Source organism: Dermacentor andersoni, chromosome 11, assembly GCF_023375885.2.
Source record: "Dermacentor andersoni chromosome 11, qqDerAnde1_hic_scaffold, whole genome shotgun sequence".
Lineage (NCBI taxonomy): Eukaryota > Metazoa > Arthropoda > Arachnida > Ixodida > Ixodidae > Dermacentor > Dermacentor andersoni.
The window spans coordinates 96,579,762-96,607,761 of record NC_092824.1 but is presented as its reverse complement, the minus strand read 5'-3'; the positions used below and the strand labels follow the sequence as shown (position 1 = coordinate 96,607,761).

The window sequence follows — 28,000 nt, the reverse complement described above, 5'->3', positions numbered from 1 at the left end:
TTCTGGCGTCTTGCTTCCCGCACTGGGGACCTGGTGGTCAGCGGTTCTAAGGGTGACTTGCCCGCCCTTTGGTCCTGGTGGCCAGATGTTCTTGCGTACCTGTATTGCCGCCCCTTGGAGCTCGTGGCCAGTTGAAGTCCGGCCCTGTCAACCTGGTGTTCACCACGTGGGGTGTGGTGTCTTGCAACGCACCCTGCAAACCTGGTGACCACCTGTCCTCGTGCGCCCTGGTGTATTGTTATCCGAGCAGCAGATCAGGTGAGCACAATCCTTGCTACTGTTTTGATTTCATTACGTTCAAATAACTTTTGGTGTAGCAGCCGCGCTTTTTACTGTAACCGCTTCGTCTTTCGTGCTCGTGAAGTAGGCGTGTCTTGCGTTAGACAAATGTAGTACACCTGCCTGTTATGTTTAACGCCTTCTTGAATTTAATGTCATGTAGAAATAACTTCTACCTCGCTTTGTTTGTTGCTTATTTGAAGAGAAGCCCTTCAGTAAACGCTATACAATGAACGGCGGGGCGCACAGTAGTTTGATTTGAGCCTACACAAAGAGTGAATTTATGCAGTGTTTATGCAAAAGCTTCGCCTCCGACAATTACTGGACTTGTTCTCAACACAGTTAAGATGCTATTCCGAAATAAACACCAAATCGGGTGGACGCACTGTGTGGCGCATCTGCGTAGCGATGTAACCAGGACGAAGGCGATGTGGGATGCTTGTCGAGGAAATGCTGACGAAGAAGGTGTCTGCACAGAGAAGTAGGATAGAATTGTAACCCTGTGAATTCAGAACATATTCGAGGCAGTTGTCATCTTGAGAAAGGGCTCTTCGGCAGAATTGTGCAGACGGTCACCGAGGGCAACGCACCTTCTGCTGTCTCGGGTTATGTGCGTGCAGTCACCGCTTTTTAGAAAAGTCAGAGCAGGGCTGTGTGGATATTCTATTGGACTATGTTATGTTTTGTTCCATGACAAAAACTTTTCGTAAATTGTTGTGACCTTCGCCCAAATGATTTTGACTATAGGTACAATTAAATAGTTCTTGATATGTGCTTCCAGTTGCATCTTATTTGACAAGTGATAACATGGATATTGAGAAATTAAGATGGGCTTTGTTTTTTTCCGCGATAATTTCGCAGATGCCTGTGTTATATATATAAATAAACGTTACTATATGCGGATTTGCCGACGTACTGATATGTGTGTCCAGTCAAAACTTTTTAGGGAAGTTAGAACATAGCGGTCCTTACAGTCTAACGAGCTACGAGCTTATGTTCTCACCGGGACAAGGAAATTTGGTTAATTCGTGTATTCTCCTAAACGAGCGCCCGTATATGTGCATTTCCATAGGTAGAATTACGCACATGCAATCACCGATTTTTGGAAAATGAGAGCAGGGCTGTGTGGATATTCTATTGGGCTATATCATGTTTTTTTCCGTGACAAAAAAGAATGAGTAAATTTGTGTATCTTTCACCCAAGTGATTTGGACTATAGGTACACTTAAAGACGTAGTGATATGTGCTTCCTGTCGCAGGTTATTAGAGAAGTCAGAACAGGGATGTTTAGACATTCTGATGAGCTCTTGTTTGTTTTTTCCGCGAGGAGTAAATTTGGAAAATGCCTGTATTCTCCACCTAAATAAGGGCCACTATATGCGCATTTGCCGAGGTAGTGATATCTGCGTCCATTTGCAGCTTTTTCGGGAAGTGAGAAGAGGACTGTAGAACCATGTTAATGTGCTATAATTAGTCTTTTTTTCCTGCGAAAAGAACTTTTTGTAAATTAGTGTATTCTTCGCTCAAGAAAAAGTCAGTGTAAGTTTATTGGAACAGGTAGCGATGTGTTAATCCATTTACAGCTTTTTAGAGAAGTTATAACAAGGTTGTGTGGTCATCAAAACTCTTTGGTCTACAAACAATTCTCGAAATTTCGTGTACTCTTCGCCTAAATGAGGGTCAGTCTATATTTATTACCAGGGGTAGCGATATGTGGTTTCCGTTGCAGCTTTTTAGGGAAGTGAGAACAGGACCGTACAGCCGATTTAATAGGCTATAATTTTTTTTCTTGCGGAAAGCAATTTTTTTTAAATTAATGTAAATTTGTGTATTCATCGCATAAGCGAGAGTCAGTATATGTTTATTGGTAGAGGTCGCCATATGTTAATCCATTTACACCGTTTCAGAGAAGTTGTAAGAGGGCTGTGAGGGCATTATAACGTGCTATTGTCTTATGTTTTGGGTCTACAAAGAATACTCGAAATTCCCTGTATTCTTCGCCTAAATGAGTGTCGCCATATATTTCTTAACAGGGGCAGCGATATGTGCGTCCAGTCGCAGCTTTTTAGGGAAGTTAGAGCAGGACTGTACAGGCCATTTTAATGGGCCTTTATTTGTTCGTTGTTTCAGCGAAAATCAATTTATGTAAATTAGTTTATACTTGCCTTATGTAGGAGTGAGGATATGTGCATTGGTGGAGGTAGCGATATATTATTCGATTTACAGCTTTTTAGAGAAGTTATAACAGGGCTGTGTGGCCATTCTAACGGGCTATGGTCTTATGTTTTTGGTCGACAAAAAATTATCGTAACTTCGCATATTCTTCCCCTAAATGATTGTCACTAGGTACTTGCTAGCCGGGGTAGCGATATGTTCGCCCAGTATCAGCATTTCGGGGAAGTGGGAACAGGATTTTACAGAAAGGTAATGCCCTATAATTTCTTTTTTTCCCTGAGAAAGGCAATTTTTGTAATACTTTAGTACATTATTCGCTTGCGTTGAGAGTCAGTATATGTTTATTTGTAGAGCTAGTGATGTGTGACTCCATATAGAGCTTTTCAGAGAATTTATAAGAGGGCTGTGTGCACATTATAACGTGCTATTATCTTGTTTTTGGTCTACAAATACTTCTCGTAATTTGCTGCATTCTTCGCCTAACTGAGTGTAACTATGTATTTATTAGGAGGGGTAGTGATATATGCGGACAGTTGCAGCTTTTTACAGAAGTGGGAACAGGACTGTACAGCTATTTAAATGGGCTATAATATTTTTTCCCGGGAAAGGCAATTTTTGTAAATTAATTTGTCCTTCACTTAAGTGATGGTGAGTATATGTGTATTGATAGCGGTAGCGATATATTAGTCCATTTACAACTTTTCAGAGAAGTTATAAGAGGGCTGTGTGCACATAATAATGTGCTACTGTCTTATGTTCTTGATCTGCAAATAGTTGTTGTTTACACACACACACACACACACATATATATATATATATATATATATATATATATATATATATATATATATATGTTAGCAGGGGTAGCGATATATGCGGACAGTTGCAGCTTTTTAGGGAAGTGAGAACAGGACTCTAAAGCCAACTTAATGGGCTATAATTTGTTTTTCTTTCCTGCGAAAAGCAATTTTTGTAGATTCGTGTATTCTTCGCTTAAATGAGAATCAGTATATGTTTTTTGGTAGAAGTAGCCATATGGTAATCCAATTACAGCTTTTCAGAGAACTTATAAGTGGACTGTGTGGACATTATAACGGGCTTTTCTCTTATAATTTTGGTCCACAAACAATACTCAAAATTCCATGTATTCTTCGCCTAAACGAGTGTCGCTCTATATTTCTTAACAGGGGTAGCGATATGTGCGTCCAGTCGCAGCTTTTTAAGGAAGTGAGCACAGGACTGTACAGCCATTAATATTGGCTATAATTTGTTACTTTTTTCCTGCGAACAGAATTTTTTTAAAAAAGTGTATTCTTGGCCTGAGTCAGTCAGTACACGTTTATTGGTAGATGTAGCGATATGTTAATCAATTTACAGCTTTTCAGAGAAGTTAGTAGAGGGCTGTGTGCGCATTATAGCGGGCTATCGTTTTGTTTTTCGTCTATAAACAGTTCTCGAAATTTTGTGTATTCTTCGTCTAACTGGGTGTAACTATATTTATTAGCAGGGGTAGTGATATGTGCGTCCAGCTGCAGCATTTTAGGGAAGTGAGAACAGGATTCTGCAGCCGTTTTAATGGTCTATAACCTGTTTTTGTTTTTGCCGCGAGAAGCAACTTTTGTAAATTAGTGTATTCTTCACTTAGTTGAGTCACTATATGTGCATTGGTAGCGATATTTTAATCCATTTACAGCTTTTTAGAGAAGTTATAATGGGCTGTGTGGACCTTCTAACGGGATATTTTCGTATCTTTTTGGTCTACAAATAATTATCAAAACTTTGTGTTTTCTTCGCCTAAATGAGTGTCGCGATGCATTTATTAACAGGAGTAGCAATATGTACGTCCAGTCGCAGCTTTTTAGGGAAGTTAGAACAGGACTGTAGAGCCATTTAAACGAGCTATAGTTTCTTTTTTTTTTTCGGCGAGAAGCAATTTTTGTAATTTAGTGTATTCTTCGCCTGAGGGAGAGTCAGTATATGTTTATTTGTAGAGGTAGCGATATGTTAATCCATTTACAGCTTTTTAGAGAAGTTATAACAGGGCTGTGTGCACATAACGGGCTGTTGTCTTATGCTTTGGTCGACATCTCGGTGTCTGCCTGTCTGTGTTGATAAACTTCAATTTTCAATAGCCTGTGGTAGCGTTTCAGGGTGCCCACAATAGAACTCCAACACTTCGCCTTCCCGCCTCTATCACCGTGCTTCTGACATATGCTTGCGGTGTCTTTTTCTTTCTTTCTTTTTCTGTTTCAACGGTGCTGTGAACAAACGGTACGGGATCGCCCTGGTCGTTTCGGGAACCATTGTCAATCAAAGGCGATGCTGACCTTTCGTGCATCGTAACCGCGACCTGCGTGGGTGGCAGCATGGTTACCGACTATAGTAGCCAGACTAGCAAGGTAAGCACATTGAAGACGTCACTTATTGCATCCTAGTAGTAAAGCCATAGCGTTATGGGCCATCGGCCTTGGTGTTGGCGTTGGCGTGATGTGTGCGAAATTTTTCCTATATGTTCAGGTTATGTCATGCGACACCTTGCTGCATGACATACGCTATATACGGGTTATATTGCCACAGCAGCGCATGAATTGAAGTTGCTAGCACCTTGCCTTAAATTCTTGACAAAGTTGTTCCTCTGAATTTTGAGAATGACATTCCAAAAACAAATGTCATCAAACAGAACACCAACAGCGCATGCCCGTTATGCCCGTCAACGTTTCTTATAACGGTTAGCATTCATGTGTCAACAGGACGCTAAACTAAATAAAAGGTTATAGCTAGCCGAAGTACAATTATGCTACCTGACTAACGTTATTAGTAAAAAAAATGTGAAATGCGTAAATTTGAACGCTTTCAGTGGAGGAACGTATGAGGAACACGTTACGAATAAAATAGCGGACGTGCGTTGCCTTACAATTACAAGTTATTTGAAATCTGGCGGGAAAGCGTCTGCGTTGTTCACAGTATGCGCGCGCTTTCGAACCTCCTTTCCAACGAACCTTCGGTTACCACGGATGATTCGTGTGTGCTGCTCCAATGGCTACGCTTCCGAGTCCAGCATCCCAGCAGTGAAATCTGTCTTCTCGATATACTTCGTGTTCTTGCCATATAATGGCTGGTAAAAATTTGTCCGCAGCTTCCAACTAAGGCGTCTCTCATATTCCCGGAGTGGCTTTTGATTATTATGCCCAATAATTTGAAGCTGCTGCAAAGAGGAAGCACCTCACGGTCTTCCAGGCTCCTTCCTGATTGGTGGTAATGCAAGCTATTCCGGCGTAATACTGCTGCGCGTGCTTGTCATTGGCCATTGCATAACTGAACCCGCACAGTTTCAAACGAGAACACATTCATTTTCAGTTAACAAATAGGAAGCTGAGCCCACAGACTCCGTGGTGATGTGATAACTCTAACATAACTCTTATACTGTACACAGTTGTGCGCACTCAAATGTGTTAAAATTGACTTCAACATACTTCAATTAGCATTCCCTTGAAAGTTCACCTGTTTTCTGTATCTAATGTGTATAATTCGAGGCTACTTTGCTGAAGCAACAGATTTCGTCACCTACCTTCAGGCCAACTTGTGTTGCGGATTTTTTGGCGGTAGGCGCTTCTCTTAGATGATGAACCTATCTGAGCCCAACTAGGCTGAGTGGGTGGTTATAGCGGTTTGATGTCTTGGTCCCCACACTGCGGTACTCGTGGCGAGCAGTTAAGTACTTGTATCTTGCTGCCGGCCCGATTGACCTGGTCGCTGGTTCTTCAGTCGGCCTGGTGTCTTGCTACCCACCCTGCCGTTCTGGTTCTGCGGCCCTCGCGGCTAGCGGTCAGTGGCCAGCCTTTCGGACCTGGTGGCCAGCTCTCATAGCAGTCTGTTGGCTGGCTCCCCACACTGCAGACCTCTTGGCCAGCTGTTCTATAAGCCTGGTGACTTGCCCACCCTGAGGACCTGGTGGCCAGCTGTTCTAGCGACCAAGTATCGTTTTGTCCGCTCGGCGCACCCCGTGGCAAGATCTTCTAGCGGCCAGATGTCCTGCGGCCCAACCTGCGGATCTTGTGGCTAGCTGTTATAGCGACCAGGTATGTTCATACCCGCACTACAGACGTGATGGCCACTTGTCATAGTGACATTTTACCCACCTTGTGGTCATGGCGGCCAGGTGTTCTAACAAACCGGTGTCTTGCTCTGTGCCTTGCGGACCAAATGGATGGCAGTTCTGGCGACCTGGTGTCTTGCCGCTTGCCCGGACCTGGTGGCCAGCTGCTCAACCGACTTTGTATGCTGCTGAAGAAAAGATTGGCTGGGCGGTGTAGAATCACAGGAGGCGAAATTCTTTTTCTATCACAATTTCTTTGTAAAAGCGGATAGTTGGGTAAGTTACCATCTTCGAAATTAGCGTCTGTCCTTACTTTGTTACCTTTATTTCAGTCATTTATTTGCGGTTATACATCGCCTTCGCTGCCATAACAGAGGATATTGAGAGAGCCAATATCGCGGCTTGTGTTTGCCTGGGCTACCATTTTGCCATTGTCTGTCTGATGTTGCAAGCAAAAGTGCTCATCTGCTTTCGTAAACACTTCTTTTCGCTACAAGATACGAACTTTAGTTCGCAACGAGGTCCGTCAAAGTCACATTGCCCGAGTGCAAGATATGTAAACTAATTCAGAAAGCGCCATGCATGTACTAACTGCTTTGTGGCCTTCAATTGATAACAAACGGCTCCAACATGTCGACATCTGCGACCAAAAGTACAAATCACCGGTGATCAATTAGAATAGGCGTGGTAACGAAATAGATAAATGAGGGCGTGTAAGCGCATTTGCAAAGTTACTGATTTGTGCGTTCGGTTACAGCTATTGGAGAAGTTAGAACAAGACTGTGTGGACACTATAATAGGCTATGGGCTGGCTTTTTTTTTTTCGCGACCAGGAATTTTCGTAAACGCATGAATACTTCACGTAAATGCAGGTCACAATACGTGCATTGGCAGGGGCAGCGGTATGTGCGTCCAATCACTGCATTTTAGGGAAGATGTAGCATAGCTGCACTCGCATTGTAACGAGGCACAGGCTTGTTCTTTCCGCGATAAGCATTTTTTTGTAAATTCGTGCCTTCTCCTAAAGAAGCGGCAGTATATGTCCATTTTAAGAAGTAGGGTTAGGTGCGTGTTGTCACCGCTTTTTAGACGAGACAACAGAGCTATGTCGATATTGTGATGCGCCATATCATGTAGTTTGCTAGGGAAGTGAGAACAAGACTGTGCGGCCATTTATTGGGTTATATTTTGGTGTGCTTTCTCGCGAAAAGCAATTTATGTATACTAGTGTATTCTTCGCTCAAATGAGTCAGTATATGTGCATTGGAAGAGAAAGCGATATGTTAATTCATTTAGAGCTCGTTAGAGAAGATATAACAGGGTTGTGTGGAAATTCTACTCGGCTGCTGTATTTAGTTTTTGGTCGATAAGTTCTTGTTCTTTCGTGTATTCTTCGCCTAAATGAGCGTCACTATATATTTACTAGCAGGCGTAGCGATATGTTAATCCATTTACAGCTTTCTAGAAAAGATATAACAGAGCTGTGTGGACATTTTAACGGGTTATTGTCTTATGATCTTGGTCAACAACCAATTCACGTAATTTCGTGTATTCTTCGCCTGAATGAATGTCGCTATATATTTATTTGCAGGAGTAACGATATGTGCGTCCAGTTGTAGCTTCTTAGGGAAATGAGAACAGGACTATGCAGCCATCTTAATTGCCTATATTTTATTTCCCGCGAAAAGCAATATATGTAAATTAGTGTAATATTCGCTTAAATGAGTCAGTATATGCCGATTGGAGGAGGCCATCATCATCATCAGCCTGGTTAAGCCCACTGCAGGGCAAAGGCTCCTCCCATACTTCTCCAACTACCCAGGTCCTGTACAAATTGTGGCCATGTCGTCCCTGCAAACTTCTTAATCTCATCCGCCCACCTAACTTTCAGCCGCCCCCTGCTAAGCTTCCCTTCCCTTAGAATCCGGTCCGTAACCCTCAATGACCATCGGTTATCTTCCCTCCTCATTATATGACCCGCCCATGCCAATTTCTTTTTCTTGATTTCAACTAAGATTTCATTAACTCGCGTTTGTTCCCTCACCCGATCTGCTCTTTTCTTATCCGTTAAGTTACACCCATCCTTCTTCTTTCCATAGCTCGTTGCGTCGTCCTCAATTTAAGTAGAACCCTTTCCGTAAGCCTCCAGGTTTCTGCCCAGTACGTGGGTACTGGTAGGACACAGCTGTTAAACACTTTTCTCTTGAGGGATTATGGCAACCTGCTGTTCATGATCTGCGAATGCCTGCCAAACGCACCCCAGCCCATTCTTATTCTTCTGATTATTTCAGTCTCATGATCCGGATCCGCAGTCACTACCTGCCCTAAGTAGATGTATTCCCTTACCACTTCCTGTGCCTCGCTACCTATCATAAACTGCTGTTCTCTTCCGAAACTGTTAAACATTATTTTAGTTTTCTGCAGATTAATTTTTAGACCCACCCTTCTGCTTTGCCTCTCCAGGTCAATGAGCATGCCTTGCAATTGGTCGCCTGTGTCACTAAGCAAGGCAATATCAGCGAATCTCAAGTTACTAAGGAATTCTCCATTAACTCCTATCCCCAATTCTTCCAAATCCAGGTCCCAAGGATACCTCCTGTAAGCACGCTCTGAATAGCATTGGAGACATCGTATCTCCCTGCCTGACGCCTTTCTTTATTGGGATTTTGTTGCTTTCTTTATGGAGGACTACGGTGGCTGTGGAGCCCCTATAGATATCTTTCAGTATTTTTACATACGGCTCGTCTACACCCTGATTCCGCAATGCCTCCATGGCTGCTGAGGTTTTGACTGAATCAAACGCTTTCTCGTAATCAATGAAAGCTATATATAAAGGTTGGTTATATTCCTAACATTTTTCTATCACCTGATTGATAGTGTGAATATGGTCTATTGTGAGTAGCCTTTACGGAATCCTGCCTGGTCCTTTGGTTGACAGAAGTCTAAGGTGTTCCTGATTCTAATTGTCATTACCTTAGTAAATACTTTGTAGGCAACGGACAGTAAGCTCATCGGTCTCTAATTTTTCAAGTTTTTGGCGTCCCCTTTCTTACAGATTAGGATTATGTTAGCGTTCTTCCAAGATTCCGGTACGCTCGAGGTCATGAGGCATTGCTTATACAGGGTGGCCAGTTTCTCTAGAAGAATCTGCCCAGCATCCTTCAATACATCTGCTGTTACCTGATCCTCCCCAGCTGCCTTCCCGCTTTGCATAGCTCCCAAAGCCACCTTTACCTTTTCCGGCGTAGAGGTGGTGACATGTTAATCCATTTACAGCATTTTAGAGAAGACATATGAGGGCTTTGCTGACATTCTAATGGGCTATTGTCTTACGTTTTTGGTCGACAAACTATTTAAGTAACTGAGTATTCTTCGCATAAATAAGTGTCGCTATATCTTTATTAGCAGGGGTAGCGATAGGTGCGTCCAGTTGTAGCTTTTTAGGGAAGTGAGAACAGGACTATGCAGTGATTTCAATTGCCTATATTGTTATTTCCCGCGAAAAGCAATACATGTAAATTAGTGTATTCTTCGCTTAATTGAGAATGAGTCGATGTCCATTGGTAGAGGTAGCGACATGTTAATCCATTTACAGCTTTTTAGAGAAGATATATGATGGCTTTGTGGACATTCTAATGGGCTATTGCCTTACGTTCTTGGTCGACAAACAATTAACGGAATTTCGTGTATTCTTCGCCTGAATGAGTATCACTATATATTTAGTGGCAGGGGTAGCGATATGTTCGCCAAGTTGCAGCTATTTAGGGACGTGAGAACAGGACTGTGGACCTATCTTAATGGGCAGTAGTTTTTTTTCCGAGAAAGTAAATTTTTGTAAATCCGTGTATTCGTTTAAGTGAGAATCAGTATATGTGCATTGGTAGAGATAGCGAGATATTTATCTCTTTAGAGCTTTTTAGAGAAGATATAGCAGGGCTATGTGGACAGTTTGACGGTATATTGTCCTATGTTCTTGGTCAACAAACGATTCCCGTAATTTCATGTATTCTTCGCCTGAATGAGTGTAACTGTATATTTATTAGCAGCGGTTGCGATATGTTCGCCAAGTTGCAGCTTTCTAGAGAAGTGTAAGCAGGACTATGCAGACATTTTAATCGCCTATATTTTGTTTTTCCCGGGAAGAAGAACTTATGTAAATAAGTGTTTTCTTCGCTAAAATGAGAATAAGTATATATGCATTGGTAGGGATAGGGATGTGCTATGCCATTTACAGATTTTTAGAAATATAACAAGGCTGCGTGGACATCCTAATGCGCTATTGTATATAGTTTTTGGTCGACGAACAGTTCTCGTTTTTTCTTGTATTCTTCGCCTGAATGAGTGTCACTATATGTTTAGTTGCAGGGGTAGCGATATGTACGTCAAGTTGTACCTTTTTAGGGAGATGAGAACAGGACAATGCAGCCATGTTAATTGCCCATATTTTGTTATTTCCCGCGAAAAGGAAATTATGTAAGTTAGATTATTATTCCCCCAAATGAGTCAATCTTTGCACATTGGTAGAGGTAGCGACATGTTAATACACTTAAAGCCTTTTAGAGCAGATGTATGAGGGCTTTGTGGACATTCTAATGGACTATTGTCTTACGTTTTTAAACGACTAACTGTTTAAGTAACTTTGAGTATTCGTGGCCTGAATGAGTGTCAATATATCTTTATAGCAGGGGTAGCGATATGTGCGTCCAGTTGTAGCTTTTTAGGGAAGTGAGGACAGGACTATGCAGCCATTTTAATCGCCTATATTTTGTTTTTTCGGCGAAGAAGAACTTGTGTAGATAAGTGTTTTCATCGCTTAAGTGAGAGTCAGTATATGGGTATTGGAAGGTGTAGCTATCATCATCATCATCATCAGCCTGGTTACGCCCACTGCAGGGCAAAGGCCTCTCCCCTACTTCTCCAACAACCCCGGTCATGTACTAATTGTGGCCATGTTGTCCCTGCAAACTTCTTAATCTCATCCGCCCACCTAACTTTCTGCCGCCCTCAGCTATGCTTTCCTTCCCTTGGAATCCATTCCGTAACTCTTAATGACCATCGGTTATCTTCCCTCCTCATTACGTGTCCTGCCCATGCCCATTTCTTTTTCTTGATTTCAACTAAGATATCATTAACTCGCGTTTGTTCCCTCAACCAATCTGCTCTTTTCTTATCCCTTAACGTTACACCTATCCTTCTTCTTTCCATAGCTCGTTGCGTCGTCCTCAATTTAAGTAGAACTCTTTTCGTAAGCCTCCAGGTTTCTGCCCCGTACGTGAGTATTCGTAAGACACAGCTGTTATAAACTTTTCTCTTGAGGGACAATGGCAACCTGCTGTTCATGATCTGAGAATGCCTGCCAAACGCACCCCAGCCCATTCTTATTCTTCTGATGATTTCAGTCTCATGATCCGGATCCGCAGTCACTACCTGCCCTAAGTAGATGTATTCCCTTACCACTTCCAGTGCCTCACTACCTATTGTAAACTGTTGGTCCGTTCCGAGGATGTTAAACATTATTTTCGTTTTCTGCAGATTAATTTTTAGACCCACCCTCCGGCTTTGCCTCTCCAGGTCAGTGAGCATGCATTGCAGTTGGTCCCCTGAGCTACTAAGCCAGGCAATATCATCAGCGAATCGCAAGTTACTAAGGTATTCTTCATTAACTGTTATCCCCAATTCTTCCCAATCCAGGTCTCTGAATACCTCCTTTAAACACGCTGTGAATAGCATCGGAGAGATCGTATCTCCCTGCCTGACGCCTTTCTTTATTGGGAATTTGTTGCTTTCTTTATGGAAGACTACGGTGGCTGTAGAGCCGCTATAGATATCTTTCAGTATTTTTACATACGGCTCGTCTACACCCTGATTCCGCAATACCTCCATGACTGCTGAGGTTTCGACTGAATCCAACGCTTTCTCGTAATCAATGAAAGCTATATATAAAGGTTGGTTATGTTCCGCACATTTTTTTTATCACCTGATTGATAGTGTGAATATGGTCTATTGTTGATTAGCCTTTACGGAATCCTGCCTGGTCCTTTGGTTGACGGAAGTCTAAGGTGTTCCTGATTCTATTTGTAATTTCCTTAGTAAATACTTTGTAGGCAACGGACAGTAAACTGATCGGTATATAATTTTTCAAGTCTTTGGCGTCCCCTTTCTTATGGATTAGGATTATGTTAGCGTTTTTCCAAGATTCCGGTACGCTCGAAGTCCTGAGGCATTGCGTATACAGGGTGGCCAGTTTCTCTAGAACAATCTGCCCACTATCCTTCAACAAATCTGCTGTTAACTGATCCTCCCACTGCCTTCCCCCTTTGCATAGCTCCCAAGGCTTTCTTTACTTCTTCCGGCGTTACTTGTGGGATTTCGAATTCCTCTAGATTATTCTCTCTTCCATTATCGTCGTGGGTGCCACTGGGACTGTATAAATCTCTATAGAACTCCTCAGCCACTTGAACTATCTCATCCATATTAGTAGTGATATTGCTGGCTTTGTCTCTTTACCCATACATCTGATTCTTGCCAGTTCCTAGTTTCTTCTTCACTGCTTTTAGGCTTCCTCCGTTCCTGAAAGCATCTTCAATTCTATCCATATTATACTTCCTTATGTCAGCTGTCTTGCGCTTGTTGATTAACTTCAAAAGTTCTGCCAGTTCTATTCTAGCTGTAGGGTTAGAGGCTTTCATACATTGGCGTTTCTTGATCAGATCTTTCGTCTCCTGCGATAGCTTACTGGTATCCTGTCTAACGGAGTTACCACCGACTTATATTGCACACTCCTTAATGATGTCCACAAGATTGTCGTTCATTGCTTCAACACTAAGGTCCTCTTCCTGAGTTAAAGCCGAATACCTTTTCTGTAGCTTGATCTGGAATTCCTCTATTTTCCCTCTTAGCGCTAACTCATTGATCGGCTTCTTATGCACCAGTTTCTTCCGTTCCCTCCTCAGGCCTAGGCTAATTCGAGTTCTTACCATCCTATGGTCACTGCAGCGCACCTTGCTGAGCACGTCCACATCTTGTATGATGCAAGGGTTAGCGCAGAGTATGAAGTCTATTTCATTTCTAGTCTCGCCGTTCAGGCTCCTCCACGTCCACTTTCGGCTATCTCGCTTTCGGAAGAAGGTATTCATTATCTGCATATTATTCTGTTCCTCAAACTCTACTAATAACTCTCCCCTGCTATTCCTAGTGCCTATGCCATATTCCCCCTCTGCCTTGTCTCCAGCCTGCTTCTTGCCCACCTTGGCATTGAAGTCGCCCATCAGTATACTGTATTTTGTTTGTACTTTACCCATCGCCGATTCTACGTCTTCATAGAAGCTTTCGACTTCCTGGTCATCATGATTGGATGTGGGGGCGTAGACCTGTACAACCTTCATTTTGTACCTCTTATTAAGTTTCACAACAAGACCTGCCACCCTCTCGTTAATGCTATCGAATTCCTGTATGTTACCAGCTGTGTTCTTATTAATCAGGAATCCGACTCCTAGTTCTTGTCTCTCCGCTAAGCCCCGGTAGCACAGGACGTGCCCGCTTTTTAGCACTGTATATGCTTCTTTTGGCCTCCTTACTTCACTGAGCCCTATTATATCCCATTTACTGCCCTCTAATTCCTCCAATAGCACTGCTAGACTCGCGGTGTAGCTATATGTTAATCCATTTACTGGTTTTTAGAAAAGATATAACAGGGCTATTGTGTTTAGTTCTTGTTCGACAAACAGTTCACGTAATTTCGTGTATTCTTCGGTTAAGTGAGTGTCACGGTATTTTTATTTGCAGGGGTAGCGACGTGTGCGTCTAGTGGTAGCTCTTTAAGAAAGTGAGAACAAGACTGTGAAGCCATTCTAATAGCTTAACATTTTTGTATCGTAAAAGCAATTCATGTATATTAGTGTAGTCTTCGGTCAAATGAAAATCAGTATATGTGCGGTGGTAGATATAGTATGCGTTAATCCATTTACAGCATTTTAGAGAAGATATAACACGCCTGTGTCGACATTCTAATTCTTATGGGACATTGTCTTTAGCGTTTGGTTGACAAAAAGTTCTCCTTATTTCGTGTATTCTTCGCCTTAATAACTCTCACTAGATATTTATCTGCAGGGGTGTCCATATGTGCGTCCAGTTGTAGCGTTTTAGGGAAGTGTGAACTAGACTGTGGAGCCATCCTAATTGCCTATATTTTGTTACTTACCGCGAAAGGCAATTTATGTAAATTAGTGTATTCGCTTAATTCAGAATGAGTCGATGCCCATTGGTAGAGGTCGCGACACATTAATCCATTTACACCTTTTTAGAGAAGATATATGACGGCTGATGGCGATTCGCTGATGATATTGCCTTGCTTAAATATAATAACTGAGGGGACCAATTGCAATGGATGCTCACTGACCTGGAGAGGCAAAGAAGAAGAGGTGGTCTAACAATTAATCTGCAGAAAACTAAAGTAATGTTTAACAGTCTCGGAAGAGGACAGCAATTTACAATATGTAGCGAGGCACTGGAAGTGGTAAGGGAATATATCTACTTAGGGCAGGTAGTGACGGCCGATCCGGATCATGAGACGGAAATAACCAGAAGTATAAGAATGGGCTGGGGTGCGTTTGGCAGGCCTTCTCAGATCATGAACAGCAGGCTGTCATTATCCTTCAAGAGAAAAGTGTATAACAGCTATGTCTTACCAGTACTCACGTACGGGGCAGAAACCTGGAGGCTTACGAAACTGGTTCTACTTAAATTGAGGATGACGCGACGAGCTATGGAAAGAAGAATGATGGGTGTAACGTTAAGGGATAAGAAAAGAGCAGATTGGGTGAGGAACAAACGCGAGTTAATGACATCTTAGTTTAAATCAAGAAAAAGAAATGGGCATGGGCAGGACATGTAATGAGGAGGGAAGATAACCGATGGTCATTAAGGGTTACGGACTGGATTGTAAGGGAAGGGAAGCGTAGCAGGGGGCGGCAGAAAGTTAGGTGGGCGGATGAGATTAAGAAGCTTGCAGGGACGACATGGCCACAATTAGTACATGACCGGGGTTGTTGGAGAAGTATGGGAGAGGCCTTTGCCCTGCAGTGGGCGTAACCAGGCTGATGATGACTATGATGATGATGATGATATGATGGCTTTGTGGACATTCTAATAGGCTATTGCCTCACGTTCTTGGTTGACAAACGATTGCCGTAATTTCGCGTATTCTTCGCCTGAATGAGTGTCACTATATATTTAATGGCAGGGGTAGCGATATGTTCGCCAAGTTGCAGGTTTTTAGTGAGGTGACAACAGGACGCTGGAGCCAATTTGATGGGCTGTAGTTTTTCTCCCGCAAAAAGCCATTTTTCTAAATTCGTGTATCCTTCGCTTAAATGAGTCAGTATATGGACATTGGAAGGGGTAGCGATATGTTAATAGATTTACTGCTTTTTACAGAAGAAATAGGAGGGCTGTGTGAACTGTCTAAGGGGTATAGTCTTATGTTCTTCGTCGACAAACTATTCTCGTAATTTCGTGCATTGTTCCCCTAAATGAGTGTCACTATATATTTATTTGCAGGGGTTGCGATATGTGCGTCCAGTTGTAGCTTTTTAGGGAAGTGAGAACAGGACTATGCAGCCATTTTATTTGCCTATATTTTTTTTTTATTTCGCGCGATAAGCAATATATGTAAATTACTGTATTATTCGTTTAAATGAGTCAGTCTATGCCCATTGGTAGAGGTAGCGACATCTTAATCTATCTAGAGCTTTTTATAGAAGATATAATAGGGCTGTGTGGGCAGTTTGACGGTATATTGACCTATGTTCCTGGTTGACAAACGATTCCCATAATTTCGCGTATTCTTCGCCTGAATGAGTGTCACTATATTTAGTGGCAGGGGTAGCGATCTGTTCGCCAAGTTGCAGCTTTTTAGCGACGTGAGAACAGGACTGTGGAGCCATCTTAATGGGCTGTAATTTTTTCTCCACCGAAAAGCCATTTTTCTAAATTCGTGCATTCATCGCTGAAATGAGTCAGTATATGGGCATAGAAAGGGGTAGCGATATATTAATCCATTTACTGCTTTTTATAGAAGAAATAGGAAGGCTCGCAGAACAATCTAAGGGGTACAGTCTTATGTTCTTCATCGACAAACGATTCTCATAATTTCGTGTATTCTTCGCCTAAATGAGTGTCACTGTATATTTAATAGCAGGGGTTGTGATATGTGCGTACCGTTGTACCCTTTTAGGGAAATGAGAGCAGGACTGTGCATCCATTTTAATCGCCTATAGTTTGTTTTTCCCGCCAGGAACAACTTATGTAAATAAGTTTATTCTTCGCCTAAATGAGTCAGTATATATGGATTGGTAGATATAGCGATATGTTAATCCATTTACTGATTTTTAGAGGACATATAACAGGGCTGCGTGGACATCCTAATGGTCTATTGCATATAGTTTTTGGTCGACAAACAGTTATCGTAATCTCTTGTATTCTGCGCCGGAATGAGTCTCACTATATATTTAGTTGCAGGGGTAGCGACATGTTCGCCAAGTTGCAGCTGTTTAGGGACGTGAGAACAGAACTGTGTAGTAATCTTAATGGGCTGTAGTATTTTCTCTCGCAAAAAGGCATTTTGATAAATTCGTGTATTCTTCGCTTTAGTGAGAGTCACTATATATGCATTGGTAGAGATAAGGATATGTTAATCTATTTAGAGCTTTTTATGAAAGAGATAACAGGGGTATGTGGACAGTTTGACGGTATATTGTCCTATGTGCTTGGTCGACGAACGATTACCGTAATTTCGTGTATTCTTCGCCTAAATGAGTGTCATTATATATATATATATATATATATATATATATATATATAAAAGCAGTGGTTGCGATGACTGCGTTCAACTGTAGCTTTTTTAGGGAAGTGAGAACAGGACTGTGTAGCTTTCTTAATGAGCTTTACTTTTCTTTCCCGCGAAAAGCGCTTTTTGTTAATTGCTCTCTTCTTCGCTTTAATGAGCCAATATATTGGCTTTGGAAGAGGTATCGCTATGTTAATCCATTTACAGCTTTTTATAAAAGATATAACAGAGCTAGTGTCTTGTGTTTTTGGTCGACAAATAATTCACGTAATTTCATGTATTGTTTGGTTGAGTAACTGTCATTTGTATATTTATTTGCAGGAGTAGCGATATGTGCGTCTAGTGGTAGTTTTTTAGGGAAGTGAGAACTAGACTGTGAAGCCATTTTAATAGGTTCAATTTTTTTATCGTGAAAATCAATTTATGTATATTAGTGTATTCTTCGCTCAAATGAGAGTCACTATATGTGCAGTGGTAGAGATAGTATATGTTAATTCATTTACAGCGTTTTAGAGAAGATATAACACCCCTGTGTAGATATTCTAATTGGATATTGTCTTTAATATTTGGTCGACAAAAAGTTCTCCTTATTTCGTGTATTCTTCGCCTAAATAACTGTCACTATATATTTATCTGCAGGGATATCCATATGGGCGTCCAGTTGTAGCTGTTTAGGGAATTGAGAACAGGACTCTGCAGCCATTTTAATGGCCTATGTTGTTTTTTCCCACGAAAAGCAATTTATGTAAATTAGTGTATTCTTCGCCTAAATGTGAGTAAGTATGTGCCCATTGGTAGAGGTAGCGACATGTTAATCCATTTACTGCTTTTTACAGAAGATATATGAGGACTGTGTGAACATTCTATCGGGCGAATGTCTTGTGTTCTTCGTCGAAAAACAATTCTTGTAATTACGTGTATTTTTCGCCCAAATGATTGTCAGTATATATTTATTTGCCCGGGTAGCGATATGTGTGTCCAGTTGTAGCTTTTTAGAGAAGTAAGAACAGGACTGATAAGCCAAGGTAATGGACTATAGAATTTTTTTTCGCGATTGACAATTTTGTAAATTAGTGTATTCTTCGTTTAAATGAGAGCCACTATATGTGCATTGGTAGAGGTAGCGATATGTTGATCCGTTATACATTACATTAGAAGATATAACAGGGCTGTGGGGACATTCTAATGGGATGTTATGTTTAGTTTTTGGTCGACAAGCAGGTCTCCTAATTTCGTGTATATTTCGTCTAAATGAGTGTCACTATATATTTATTAGCAGGATAGCGATATGTGCATCCAGTTGTAGCTTTTTAGGGAAGTGAAAGCATGACTGTGCGACCATTTTAGTGGCCTTAGTTTGTTTTTTACCGCAAAAAGCGGTTTTTATAAATTAGTGTGTTCTTCGCTTGAATGAGTCAGTATATGGGCATTGGAAGAGGTAGCACTATGTTAATCGACTTACAGATTTTTGGAAAAGATATAACAGGGCTATTGTCCTGTTTTTGCTCGACAAACAATTCACGTACTTTCGTGTATTCTTCGTGTGTACAGTGAGTGTCACTATATTTATTTGCAGTGGTAGCGATATGTGCGTCTAGTGGTAGCTTTTTAGGGAAGTGATAAGAGGATTGTGCAGCCATTTTATGGGGGGATCTTTTTTTCTAGCGAGAAGCAATTTATGTATATTCGCGTATACTTCGTTCAAATGAGTCAGTATATGTCTACTGGTAGAGTTAACAATATGTTACTCGAGTTACAGCTTTTTAGAGAAGATATAACAGGGCTGTGTGGATATTTTAACGGTCTATTGTCCTTTGTTGTTGGTCGACAAACGATTCCCGTAATTTCGTGTATTCTTCTCCTAAATGAGTGTCACTATATATTTATTAGCAGAGGTTGCGATATGTTCGTCCAATTGTAGCTTTTTAGGGAAGTGTGAACAGGGCTGTGCAGCCATTTTAATGGGCTATAGTTTTTTTCTTACCGCGAAAACATTTTTTTTAAATAAGTGTATTGTCTTAAATGAGTCAGTACATGGGCATTTGAAGATCTGTGACGTAGTGCGTTTACCATGGTCAAATAATTCCAGAGAACCTTGATAACGAGATGGAAATTCACAGAATAAAAATTGATTGGATCGCATACGGCAGACATTGCCAGCTCCTGACTGGAAGCTTACCATTATCATTGAAAACGAAGGTGTACAATCAGCGTGTTTTTCCATTGCTGACATATGGGGCAGAGACTTGGAGACTGACAAAGAAGCTTGAGAACAAGTTAAGGACCGCAGAAACGGTGATGGAACATAGAATGCTAGACATAACGTTAACAGACAGAAAGAGACCGGTGTGGATCAGAGAGAAAACGGGTGTAAAGATATTCTAATGGACATTAAGAGACAAAAAAATCGAACTGGGCAAGTCATGTAAAGCGCAGGTTTGATAACCGTTGGACCGTTGGGTTACAGAATGGGTACCATGTGGAGCGATGAAATTAAGAAAATCGCGGGCGTTAGTTGGAATCGGTTGGCGCAGGACACGGGTAATTAGAGATCGCGAGGACAGGCCTTCGTCCTGCAGTGGACATAAAATAAACTGATGATGATGATGATGATGATGATGATGATGACGACGACTACGACGGCGATGACGACGATCTCGGGACATTCTAATTGGCTATAGACTTTTGTTTTTCCGCTACGAGCACTTTTTGTAACTTCTTGCATTATTCACCTAAACGAATCAGTATATGCGCATTCAGCGGTAGCGATATGTTAATCTTTTTGAAGCCTTTTAGAGAAGTGAGAATAGGGCGGGGGGAGGGGAGCAGACATTCTAAAGGGATACATTCTATTTTTTCCACAAGAAATTAACGTAACTTCCTGTATTATCCAAAATGATTGTCAATATGTCTGTATTCAGGTGATAGTGATATGTGTGTCCAATAACATCTTGTCGAGAAGTTAAAACAGGGATGTGCGGGCATTCTAACGAGCAATTGTCTTATGTTTTGCATCTATAAGGAATTCTCGCAAATTCTTCTATTGATCGCTTAAATTACTCAGTGCACGCGCATGTTCATCCATTCATCCATCAAATCATTCATCAAATCATCCATCATATTCATCCATTTACAATTTTTATGAGAAGTGAGGACGGGATGCATTGTTTCTTTTTTCTTTTTTCGGGACAAGCAGTTCTCGTAAATTCGTGTCATCATCATCATCATCAGCCTATATTATGTCCACTGGAGTACGAAGGCCTCTCCGTGCGATCTCCAGTTACCTCAGTTCAGCGCCAAAGGATTCGAACTAGCACCTGCGAATTTCGTAATTTCATCGCTCCACTTATTCATTTGTCGTCCTCGATTGCGTTTCCCTTCTCTTGGTACCTATTCTGTAGCCCTAATGGTCCCACCGTTATCTAACCGGCGCATTACATGACCGGCCCTGTGCCATTTTTTTCCGTTAATGTCAATTAGAATGTCGGCTATGCCCGTTTGCTCTCTGATCCAAACAGCTCTTTTTCTGCCTCTCAAAGTTATGCCTAGCATTCTTCGTTCCATTCCTTTTTGTGCGGTCCTTAACTTGTTCTCAAGCTTCTTTGTCAGTCTCCAAGTCTCTGCCCCATATATCAGCACCGGCAATATGCAGTGATTATACGCCTTCCTTTTCAATGATAATGGTAAGCTTCCAATCACGAGCCGACAATGTCTGCCGTATGAAATCCTACCCGTTTTTATTCTTCTATGAAGTTCCTTCTCATTATCAGGGTTCCCAGTGATTATTTGAGAGCTAGTTTAACGTATTCCTTCACAGAATGTAGAGGTTCACTGGCGATCCTAAACTCTTGTTCCTTTGCCCGGTTGTGCATCATTATCTTTGTCAGTAAATGTGCATTTGCAGAGGTAGTGGTAAGTGCATCCTCTTACGAGGAAGCTTTAGCTCGGGCGCTACTCCAACGCTGCCTATTCATACATATGTAAAACGCAAAAACGTTTTTCTGAGATAACCCCTGGACCGATTTTAATGAAATTTGTTGCATTTGAGAGAAAAAGTAAAATTCTAGTGACGGTTGGAAGCGAAATTTCTATTTAGTGCCTGAATTGTGTTAAAAAGCTTTCCAAAAATTCAGAAGTTTGAAAAAAGGAAATAGAAGCCCCAAGTTTACAAACTAATAGCTCTGCATCAGGAACAGATGTCGCGGTTCTGTACACGACATCAATTACATCATTCAAACCGGACAAATTTTATGTGTCAATTTATATCCTACGTGAATTTATTACGATGTGTACAAGGGTTCTGCAAAAGCTATATTTCCATATTACTAGATTTTCTTAGATTCACGTGTAACATATCAAATTTGTCTCCTTTAGATGTACTATTAGATACAATTTACAAAATTGCGGTATCATTTTTTTCTTGCTGAGTTACGAAGTTGTAAACATGATAGTTTCGTTTTGTGAAATTTTGCGAGTTTTCCCAATTTTTTTATAAAAAATTGATGACCTGAATCGAAAATTTGAAACCAACAGTCACTAGATATTAAGTTTTTCTTTTCAATGCAGCAAACTTGGTCAAATTTTATGCTGTGGTCGCCGAGAAAAACGAATTCTCCTTTTGCATGTATTTAGATAGTAACACCCGAGCTAGAGCTTCCTCTTAAAGCTTTTTAGAGAAGTAAGGAGAGGGCTGGGCGAACACTTTATTGGTCTGTAATTGTGCATCAAAGTTTCTTTGCTTTATTATGCGCTTTTTGTGTACGTCAAGTGGGAGTAATCTTGTAAAACCATATCAGCAGTGTTTTGCTGATGCGCAATATTAAATTTCGCACGAAGAGGCTGTTTGCAATTGAAAATAATGTTTCTCTTTTCAGGCGTGCGTGTATATATATATGTGTTCAAGCAACCTTATGCTTTCTGGTCCTTTGGACTACGTGACGTAAAGCATCACAATGGGGCCCTGCTCTTTCAATGAGATGTAGACGCACTGTGTGAGTTACGTCAGCATTGTGTCATTCCATTCTTGTCTTGGAGGTACTGTTAAAGCAGAGCACCAAGAATAACTTATTTATTCTGGTTTCTTCATATTTCAAACGCGCAAATAGATTTGAGTTGGCAGTGCCAGGAGGTCCTGGCATTGGGTAGTTTTGGGTTGCTATTTTAATTTTCTTTCTTTTCTGTGCAGATCTGCTTGCCCCACGAGACAGGCTATTCGTTCTGCAACTGAACATTACTAGGTAAAACATGTACCTGTGTTTGAAGCAATAAGAGCAGATCGAATCACTGGCTATCCATACTTGGGTATTCACCGCTATGCGAGAGATTATTTAACCGACAGAAAAGTCTAATGACATGAGGTCTTTCGATAAAAATCGTCCAACTGGATTTAATTGCTTTAATGGTAGCCGCAGCCTGTGATGCAGTCAACTTTCTTTGCCCATTCGCCAACACAGTTGACAGTATGTTACCGCATTCTCGCGATATCGCACATTGCTGACCGTCTACACCGCTGTATACTGCAGGCGGCGATTTACCTCATGTCATCGTGGTGAAGATCTCACAGGTGGGCGGGTGGTCGTGATGATGATGTGCACTCTGGCGGCCTGGCGGACTTCATGCGCAAGAAGCTTTCGTGGATGTCCGAGACACAAATGCACTCGTCTAGCAATACTGCATCTGCATTAACCAAGAAGCCGCGTGAACTATATAAACATCACTGAAGTTACGTGTGTTATTAGCAGCAGGCATCATCAGTAAACATTGCGCCCAGACTTGAAAAGCAATGGTCAAGGCTGTGGCAAGTGCTTTTAGCAGTTAGAGCAGGCAAGAACATGTGGTGCCATTGAATGTCGCTGAATGTGCATTAGCGCCGACAGTTTTACCCAGAGATCGTTGAACTGTCTCGCATGGAATCATGTCGTATGGAGTAAAGCGGACAGGTGGTTTCCATAGACTACCCATAGGCGCCGCTCCTATCACCTGGTATTGTAGGGGCAAGGGGCTCACATGTTTCATACTGGTTACGCTGAGGAATACTAATGACGACTACAAAAGTTTAGGATACTCATACAAAAAACAAGCCTAAAGGTGAAGCTCTTTTCACCAAGTTTTGTATGAACCTATGTTGCCCCGTTTGCCAGTCGATGTAGTACCGCAGTGGTAAATGGTTCTTTATTGAAATAAATGAATAAAGGAATGCAGGCACGAAATTGCTGCTGATTGCGCTGTAACTGTTTAGCGCGGTCAATGAATCCATAAGCTCTGGAAGACACGTAGGGTGCGATTCTCACTCTGGCCTTGGCACAACTCGCAGGTCCACCTGGCTCCTGCAGCAGCGAAGCGAACAGCATCCGCAGGCGCACGCTCATGTCGGGCCACAGGTGCCACTTGTGAGCAACGTAGGCGACACAGTGCCGCAGCCTTGCCGGTGGCATGAACACTCCCTGATGTCTCCGTGCAGCCGGATACTCCACTTTGAAAATTGGTTGGCCAAGATGTCCAGCAGGGTTGAGGCTTCTTGATCTGCATTTTCAAGCGCAGACATATATCGTTTAGGTGGCTCGGCCGCTCATATCTGCATATGTGTGTGTGTTTTGCTACGTATTTACATTTTATGTCTGCATTGCGCCTTTCATACGATATATGAAGCTAACGATTAACGACTTGTGGATGAGAATGTCGATGTAAACAAATGTACCGCTTTCGTTAATCTGACACGCAGCGTTGCGCGCTAAGATTTATTGAATAGGCGAGATATCTAAATAAAGTGTAAAAGTGATTCAAAAAGGCGAGATTCAAGTGCGTAAATCAGCGACAGCAAACAAGGCAGCCGCTTCGGCAGAAGTAACTCGGCGCGCCTTCAACGGCGGCACTGCTGGCGCAACAGCGCGTTTAGCCTTGCTCATAGAGTAGTCCCTGCAAACTTCTTAAGAAGTTTGCAGGGACAACATGGCCACAATTAGTACATGACCGGGGTTGTTGGAGAAGTATGGGAGAGGCCTTTGCCCTGCAGTGGGCGTAACCAGGCTGATGATGATGATGATGATGATGATGATGATGATGATGATGATGATGATAGAGTAGTCGCTGAGTGCGACGTGGCTTTTATGTGCATGCTTCTCCGGAGAACCCAGCCGCGACCCACGAAACTCGTAACCGACGCACACTCGACATGGGCGCAGTTCCACAAATGAAAGGGCGAAAGCCCCTCTGCCTTTCCAAAACGCTTCAGGGCAGAACAGCAAAGTTTTTAAAGAAGGCACATAGGGTAACTAAAGCATGCCGTAAACATTTTTTTTGTGTGTGAGCTGGAAATTGTTAATCTAATACTGAGAACCGAAGTCAGTTTCTATTACTGAACTTAGTAAAGCACAATTGGAAGCAGCATCAGCGTAAATTCAAACGTAAACGATTCTGAAACTATACCAATATATGCTTACGTTTCGAAGTTCACCTGCATTTATAAATGTGTTTTTAATTAAGACTCTAAAACGTACACTAGGGACTACTACTACATGTTGAAAAACTCGCTATAGAGCATTTAGGTTCCATGCAATTACCTGAGCAGGCATTCCAATAGGTCATATTGTGGTTCGGTTTCTATTTATTTATGCTGATGGTGCACTGATTCAGATGTGAAATATAGCCCATTTACAAAACTTAGGCCTTCATGTTAACAGTATGACATTATTGGACTACTCAGGAAAACGTTTCGCTAAGCTAGCTTGATGTGTGCCTTGCAATCGAAGCAAATAAGAAGCACTCGTCTCTATATCAGGATCTACATACTGCGCCGATTCATTACTTTAACTCATGCTTTTGACACTCTTCGGATGCCTACATATTTAAATGTATGCCCTTGACAGGTCAATATATGAAATATTCAGAGTTTGATATCAGTAAAACGGGCAATGAAATGGCCTATGTTTCCAGGCTATAGAATTGTCCCGCTTGGAGGAGATGGGTTGTGCCGTTGGAAGGTTTAGATAATGTCTAGTTTATAGTAACTGCTATTTGCATCCTTGCTTGAAGATGAGCATTCCGATTATAAGCATCTCTCATTGACCGCTTAGGGCATATTCTTATTTTTCGCGTGTTATCAAGTGCTGCATTTTGAGTGTTACTTGGCCATTGAGTATCATGAGATTTTCTTGGTACTTGTCACCATACTTTCTCAACAACATTGTAAAGCCCCCCTTACACATTACTCCGATTAGGAGCTTGTAAGGTACTGTAAATAAATAAATAAATAAATAAATAAATAAATAAATAAATTCTTCTATATTTAGTTTAGATTCTGTGGCCGGCGCCCCGTTAGCAGCGCTATGAACCAGGGCCCGTAAATATCGTCCTACCGCTATCCCAGCATCTTCTGTTTGTCGAACGGTATGCAGATTCGTGAAAACTGAGTAAAAACACGCGACAAGAATTTGTTTCAGCCTGAATGCGTTGCCCTTCCTCTCAACAATCTTTATTTTCTTTTTTTCAGATCCTGAGCAGCGTGCTCACCGGAAGTGGCAAAGATGGCGACGATCTCCCCACCATGGACTTCGAACGAGAAATCCATCGATCGGAAGCAACCTGGTCCGAGACCGCCGAAGAGCCGCCGACCCAGGCTGCAGGGGTTCAGCTCCAACGCCAGGTGGCGAACCTGCGTCAGAGCGGCCACATTTGCCGTCACGACGACGTGGCCGTTCGAACCATTGCTGAGAATTCCGACGAACGCGTGTTTACGCACACACAAAAATAAAGTCTGACAACACCGCTGGCCATCAGGCCGGAAGACGACGACGACGACGGCGGCGGCGACGTATAGCATCCAGGACGTACCAGACGACTCGCACTTCAGATGCCACTAGTCGAACTAACTATAAGTATTTGCGGGGTGCATCCTGAATAGCCTAAGGATAGCTTGGGCGGGGTCATCGAAAAAGAGCACCGATAACACGGCGCCTTAACGAGTTATCGAGTTGGCAAAGGCAGACGAAAGACAAGGAGTGGAATGGTGGTGGATGGCATGAATATCTTAAGGGACGAAAAACCGCGTGCGACTGCAAAATTTGGCGGAGATGTTCGCAGTACCGCATGCTGTTTGCGCACTGTTTTTCCCCAAGCCACTAAGGTGCTTCGGTACCCTTTTAACACTAATGCCTAACGCACCGCCTGTATACTGCGCTGCTTGAGATTCCGAAATTCAAATTTGAGCAGCTGAACGAGAAGTAGCGATATGAATTCGCTGTCGAGCTAAGTGTCTGTTTTGAATAGCTTGGGAATCGAATTGCTAACTACAGTGCTAAGTAACTTTGCTCACAAATTCTATCTCCAGCACAAATTTGCACTCCATGGCGTGTAATGGAGAAAATTCTGCGTACGTGCAAGCGTGCTCGAGCATTGCAGGGTTTAAATACTCCCCCAATACTGTTCGTTTCAGTGCTGTTGGATGATTCGAACAGCAAGTTCGTCAGTGTTCAAAAACTGCAGCAGTTGGCGACGAAGCCTGGAGTGAGCTTCTGCAATATTCACAGAGCATCTTGAAGGCGTACCACAGGTTAAGTACATAAAATTTCAGGATGGCTTATCACGCGCCCCCATAACTGGCGCCCGTGTATTGTGTTGCAGGAAGAGTTTCTCGTGACGTCAGCATTTTGCGGAGGTTAAGCAATCGCTGTATAAGAAGGAAGAGCCACTTGAATACTGGTGTAATTTGGGGCTTTTTTTTTTGTTTCCCAGTTCTATCTTGTGCTTTTCCTCGGTGGCTCCGCCCTCTTTTTTTCTCTCTCTCGTACTGAATAGCTGGTCGCACCTCTTAGCCTAAGACTTTCTTAAAGCTGTTCCAAATATTCTGCATCCAGAGTAGCGATTTTCCTCTCTTGCATCTACCTCCTTCTTTCGGCTGTTACGGTTTTCTGTATTTAGGAGTCGCCGCTAAAACTTTCTGAAACTGTCCTCATGTTGTTGCCATCGTTAATTCGTACGTGGGTACTTGCGATATGGAATAACAGCTACTGCGAATCGTACGCATAACTGATCTATTCGATGTCATTTTTTTATGTTGCCAAATTCCGCAGCGTATTCTTCATTCCGGCATTTTTCGCGGTAGTCATTTTTCGCGGTAGAAGATTCGTTGGCTTATAGCAACGTAGACGTCGCTGGCTAGCCGGTAACAAGAACGCTTACTGTGGACTCCGTGCAGCCGGATGCTCCACATTGAATATCGTTTGGCCAGGATGTCGAGCAGGGTTGAACCACCTTGCTCTGCATTTTTCTTGCTCTGCAGCTATGAACGCACGTAGTACCCATCCAAACATTGATGACTGCTGGCGTTACTGAACTGTAGTTCGCGATTAATGGTGGTTTTACTACTACACGCAGAGTATTCGTACTGTTCGCCTTGCATGTGACGCAGTACAACCCTCAAATTGCACCTACGGCAGTCTCCTCTTGATTTCGTTTGTGTGCGCGTGTTTTGACCCGCCCATAGGAATTATTTGACTCGTGTAACGAATGTTTACGAATTTCTAAATAAACTTGAATGAAGGCCGTGCGTGTCTTGTCTCGCGTCAGTTTCCTCATGAATGATGCCAATGTAAGGAGTGATCCGTTCA

At 42.2% G+C, this 28,000-nt stretch overlaps 1 long non-coding RNA gene across 2 annotated transcripts; it reads left to right on the top strand.

Moving 5' to 3' along the window:
* Positions 1-6: 6 nt before the first annotated feature.
* LOC129386870 (uncharacterized) lies at positions 7-27,939 on the top strand. Of its 2 annotated transcripts, XR_011891155.1 has the most exons (7): positions 7-258; positions 4,771-4,853; positions 6,352-6,533; positions 6,669-6,826; positions 22,582-22,633; positions 23,710-23,902; positions 25,885-27,939. It is a non-coding gene; the product is annotated as an uncharacterized lncRNA (long non-coding RNA). The 2 variants fall into 2 exon arrangements; XR_011891154.1 differs by lacking the exon at positions 7-258 and having other exon boundaries at positions 3,321-4,853.
* The last annotated feature ends 61 nt before the right edge of the window (positions 27,940-28,000 follow it).